Source organism: Montipora capricornis, chromosome 2 (genome assembly GCF_036669925.1).
Source record: "Montipora capricornis isolate CH-2021 chromosome 2, ASM3666992v2, whole genome shotgun sequence".
Lineage (NCBI taxonomy): Eukaryota > Metazoa > Cnidaria > Anthozoa > Scleractinia > Acroporidae > Montipora > Montipora capricornis.
Window position 1 is genome coordinate 61,601,674 of NC_090884.1, and position 6,197 is coordinate 61,607,870.

Below are 6,197 nucleotides of genomic sequence, written 5' to 3' on the forward strand. Positions count from 1 at the left end.
CCAGTGTTAAATTATTGCGACTTGTAAGAGCAGCTTGTTTCATTTAAAATGACTGTAAATGTCTTTTCCTGTAAGTTAATTAAAGGTACGTAAAGTAGATTACTTTACGTGAAACTTCCAAAATGGACAAAAAAATTTATTGTCCCTTTTCTTGCTCTCTTTGTTGTGGCAAAGTATGACAACTTGGACTTCTTTTCCCAAATGAGAGGCAAAAGTGTTTCTGGTCGAAAAGTCACTTACTGTCAAGCGTAGCTGAAGCAGAGCAGGGAAGAAATAAAATGATGGGTGTTCAGAAGCAGAAATAAAAAAGGCCACCACATAATTTTATTGTTAATTGTTCTTTCATCTTTATGTGAATAAGAATTTCTAGCCTCATTGACATGTGTAACATTGAAAAGACTTTCTGTAAAACAAGGTTAGGCAAACTAGTAAGCACAAAGATAAAAGGACATTATTTGCTTCCATTTTTGCATTTGATCTATGATACCCAGTGTGCAGCTGGGAGTTGATTTTAATGAGGGAGGAAGCAACCAGTGGAAAACCCTAAGTCAGATTTTGGTCAACTGAACTGAAAGTCTGCTGATGACCTCTCATTGAGTGGGCATCTCACACCTTGCAGAAGTTGCCTGCAACTTGAAAGTCACTAGGGAGTTAAAGTAAGAAACCATGACGGCTACAGCAGTGAACACCGGTGTGACCCTTTAACCAACTGAGTTATGAAGCCACTGACATTGGGAGCTGGTCATTTGTGGATTCAAGTGTTCCTGTGATGAATGAATCAATCAATGAACGAAATGATATACAAGTAAATGAAATGAATCATACATGTATATCGAACTGTGAGCTATTGGCCCTCCTCCAAAGAGGGGAATTTAAGGAAGTTTAAGCCTACGATCGTGCCTCCTGTCTGTATTCCCTTGGTTGGATAAGAGTACTGAACACACTCCTGACTACTTTGTATTCAATCGCAGTTTAATGGCCTGGCTCCTATAGCTCAGTGGTAGAGCATCCTAAGGGCTGTCAGGGACGATTTACATGGTACAAGTTTTGTCGCATGCGACATGCACAGTCAGTTAGTGTGCGACCTTAGTGCAAGAGGTCCTGAGTTTGATCCCCAGATCTCACATCCTTGTTTCGACTTCTTTCCTTTCAATGTAGCCTAAGTAGCTTTAAATACCCTGAAAACGGAGCACTGATGGAAAGAGGGGGGTAAAAGTAGCGCACCGTCGGCTTCCTGGGAGAATACCCTCTAGAGGGTAAAGGAATTACCAACGTTGAATAAGGTGTACATACCTTTAATCTCTTATGACAGGCCCACGACATGATTTACAATTGTTGTGTATGTCAGAAAAAATGTAGTAGCATTTGAGAAGCTGTTTTAAAACGCTACGACAATCGTACATAAGTCATGTCATATGCCTGTAATGAGCTTGTCGCATGTGACAAAAATTGTATCGTGTAAATCAGCCCTAACTGGTAATCGGAAGGTCGTAGGTTGGTCTCTTGCAAAGGAGACTGATTTTCTCCAAGTATCCCTGAGTCAACATCCAAAAATACAATCTGTCGTAATTTTTTTTTTGCTACCCCAACCATATTAATTTTTATTACTTGGTATCTATTACAGACTCAAGAGGTAATGAAATACTACCTACAGCTTCAGTTCACTGTAAAAATATCAGACTTTACAACCTTTTTTTTGAAGTTTTCAGTAAAGTTATCATACATACAGTAAAATTGGCTGAATTTTTTTACAGTAACACTGTACCTACAGTAATAGTTTTGACTTGTTATAAACTAAGGCTTAAACGTTAATGTTTCAGAAATGAAATATTAAAAGATCAGAAAGATACTAGAATATCCGGCCATTATTGTACTCTTGTAGCATTATCCTTTGAAGAACGAGGCATATAACAATATGTATTGGTATTTATAAAATAATTAGGATAGTATGTGCACTCCCATTTGTCAATAGCTGTGTTTAGATAAGAGCATGGAACATGGCTGTGACATCACACGAATTTTAATTGGTTATGTGTTGTCAGACGAGAGTTTTGATTGGCTGGTAAGAAATATGAGCGTGTATCAAGAAAATCTTTTTCAAACAAGAAGTGAAAAAGACCAACAATTTCCTTCATTTCTCGAGTTATCTTTGAGAACTATTTTATAAAAGCAATAGAGGAATCTTTTCTGTGTTTCCATAGCCTCATCTAAACACTCGAGGGAGTTGGGAGAATTCTCGACAGTTATGCAGACCCTCGACTGCATCTGAGTCCGGTTTGTACAACTGTCTCGAACTCTCCCAACTCCCCCTCGTGTTTAGACGAGGCTATGGAAACAAGGAAAACGTCTTCTATTGCTTAAATACATCTACAGGTACTAAAACAGCGGATAGCACTGAACGCACTATCTGATTGGCTACGCAAATACAGAATATCCTTTGCTATTCGCCTCTGAGCAGCTCATGTGTGATTTGCGCTCAAACATATTGTAATTGTTGCAGGAATAAATGAGTTAAAATCATCTTTTTGTGCTATAATATTATCTCACCATTTAAGTATATACTAAAACAACCTCAGTGTCAGTGACTAGTAGTGGGGATATATATACCTCCCCACTTTGCGGCTCAGTAAATATCCACCACTAGCCACTTCTACTTTGGTAAATACATGTAGTTGTTAACTATTCTTATGCAAACAAGTGGACGAGTATTCTAAAATCTAGCCTAAAGATCAATGAAAATTAATATTATTCTTGCAAATTTCATATCACTAAAGTAAGTCCACAGTATGGCCAGTCTGCTTTAACAACTACTATAAAAATTATCTGAGCAAAAGGCATTTAACCCATTGACTTCTCCTGATGGCACCAAAGGGCGCCCCCAGTTATCAAGTAAAATTGTTGAGCACTAGACAGAGCATATCTGTTAAGTACGGTGGCTTGTAAGGGCCATCAATAGTTCAGAAAAAAAATTCGATAATGACACTTCGTAACTGTCAATTGACACACATAACTGACAATTGACACTTACAAGTACCAAGTAAGTGTCAATTGCCAGTTATAAGTGTTAATTGCTACTTATAAGTGTCAATTGCCGGTTATAAGTGTCAATTGCTACTTATAAGTGTCAAATGCCATTTATAAGTGTGAATTGCCAGTTACTATCGTTGACAGTTGGAAGAGTAAATGCCAGTTATAAGTGTCAATTGACAGTTACTAAGTGTCATTATGAAATTTTTTTTCTGAACTATTGATGGCCCTTACAAACCACCGTAGTTAAGTTCAGTGGGTTAAGGGCAGTCTTCAAATTTAGCTCCTCGTGACTGATGCAGATAACCAAATAAGGAGCCAATAAAAACACATACATGTATTGCCAGTGCTAATCATGGTAAAATGGCCAGGAAACTGAACATGAGCAACTTCATTATTAATTTAGCTAAGTTTACCTCTGCTGGATTGACCTATTTTTGGTATTTAGGACTATTAATAAAGCCTCCATTTTTTAGGTGGTCTCCAAAGACTGCTACGCAAAAAATATTAATAAAATTAATAAATTAACATGATAATTGGATTTTAATATCAATGGAAATCTAAGGAAAAAGAGGTAATCAACAGTACTATCAAATAATTCAACTTTTTTCAACAACAATTATTTTATTAGTCGAGTATTGTTAGTATAAGAGTGAGTGGTGAACAAGGCAGCTTGAAAAGAAAACTGGTTCAAATGTAACATATTAAATATAGTTTTCTACTCTGCAAAATAGGCACATTGTGGAAGACCTAATGAACAAAAAAACTGCTGCTCCAACTTCACGCACCAGTGAGGTTTCATGTGAAGTCTTCATGACAATTGTTCAAGGCTTCGCACAGTCTCCACTTTTGTTTTTCAAACTTTACTTTTCCAGTCTTTCGTTGAGAAATTCTTCCACGCTGTCTGTATTCCATTTTTCAATGCTGGAAGATAATACAGTAGTTGCATTAACATTTTTTCCCTCAAATCAAACTAAACATTGCACTTCAGTCTGTAACAAGATTGCAATGCACATTGTAAATTTCACTCATATTTCATTTGAATGGCATACATGTATGACAAAAAATTAATGCAGTGCTAAGGTCACAATTATGCAAACCATGCAATTCACAACACAGACCATGACCATTTAACTGATTTTATATTGGGATAAAGAACACTGATTACCCAACTATAAAACACATGAACTACACAGGACTTGTAATGATCTCAATCAGCTGGCTCAGGTGGGTTTGCATATTCCTGTCACAGCCAAACCAATGCTTGGGTTTCACTCGTGTGATCAGCAGCAATGTTTTTCAGCGAAAACAAAAGACAAAGTTTGCAGAATAATAGAGTTCAATTCCCGGAGGATCACATTGGGACTCCAACATGGCGGCCATGATATTTTCGATCACAGTCCCAGCATTAGTCAAGCCAAGATGATCACTTTTTTCAATACTTTTTTAATAAAAAACATGACTCAGATTTGGATTTTTATCATCTCATGCTGATATTATCTCTCATTCATTTGCTGTGCCGACTGAGCACTCAAAGATAAAATTTGTATCCCTGCCAGGTATGTTACATGTATATCCTCTGTGCATCATACAACACTGCCACTCACATTGTAAAAACTGTAGAGTGACCCATCTCCTATTCATACACGTATTGTATCAATGATTTACACATAAAAGTGCACACACCTGAGGACCTCTTTAATCTCATTATCTTTGTCATGAAGTTTGAGAACTGGATCGGCTCCTCGTACAAACTGCAAAATATAGCAAAGAAACAAGAAAAGAATAAGTTCATGTAAAGAACATTTCAAAAGCCATTGAAGCCATCTAAGTATGAAGATTAGGCAATAGCTTAAAAAAAACAGCTGAACCATAACACCATGTCATATGACAGATATTTTATTTTAGAGACATTGACAACAGCAACACCCATTAATAACACAAAATAACCAAGAGATTAAAGGTCAGGCTCTCTGTTATGGAACTTTATTTACCCTTTTTGGTGAAATCTTGTAAAATAATAAACATTAAGAGTTTAAAAGACAGGATTCGCCTGAAAAGAGATTTCTAAATTAAGCATAAAACTGTAAAAATGAATGATAAAAAAAATAAAATCTGATGTTTCGGAGTAGTCATGACTCCATTATCAAGGAAAAAATTATATATCAGATCATGCAAATTAAAGTATTTAAATAAAGAGCTTTTGGTACGAAGAGTTAACAAAGGTGAGACGATTAATACTTTCTCAGGAATGGAGTCTGATTGCACGTTGAGATTTGGCTTTAATTAAAGCTCTTATGAAAAGCATTTTGTGCACTAAACAGGCAAATTTGTTCCTGCATTTCTTTAAGCACTTTGAAACGCTTTAGCAGGTCCTGAGGCATCATCCTGTGCACATTCTTGTAGTGTTTGGCAATGGAAAAAAGGAAAGGAACTTTATTTAAGTGTCTAATCTTCTAGCGCCGTTGAGCACTAATTGGGGACACTGTAAATTGAAATTAACAAGTTAACGCAGATCAAATCAAATTTTGGTTTTTGAGGAGAGGGGAAAACCGGTCGGGAGTACCCGGAGAAAAACCTCTCTCTTGTTTGTGTCATTATACACGATTATGTACAAATGTCCGCGTGGGTAACCAACATAACCCGCATCACACAGGTCACATTAAAAACTATACACAACACACTGCTGTTTTACAATTGGTGGCTCTGTTTATTTCACATTTAACTCTTGTTGAATTTTCCAGTTCACAAACACAGGCTGGATGGTGGTGTGTATTTTTGGGCTCAGGAGCCCGTTTCTCAAAAGTCCCAAAAACTTTTTGGGCCCGAAAAGCCATTTGTGAAACTGCCAACTGCTTGTTTTGGAAAGCCAATCTTTTAACATGTTTTCAAGGTAACAGAAAGAAAAATAACTGTGAAGTTTGATGATTTAAATCATCTTTGTTCTTGAGATACAAAGGGAATTGTGACACCCGAAAATGGCCCGTAAAGTTTCGGGACTTTCGAGAAACAGGCCCCTGGTCATTTAATTACAATACCTGCCGAGATTTGATTGCCTAGATTGCCTTAATTTGCCTTGATTTGCCTAGATTGCCTTGGCAAGTGCAAGGGATCAATAATATTAATATGATCTGCCATCACTTTTTATCCATTCATCACACCAATTCTCT

General features: G+C 36.8%; 1 pseudogene; it reads right to left on the bottom strand.

The window, feature by feature from the left end:
- Positions 1–3,631: 3,631 nt before the first annotated feature.
- LOC138030289 (selenoprotein F-like) overlaps positions 3,632–6,197 on the bottom strand; it is a 5,762-nt pseudogene continuing 3,196 nt past the window's right edge.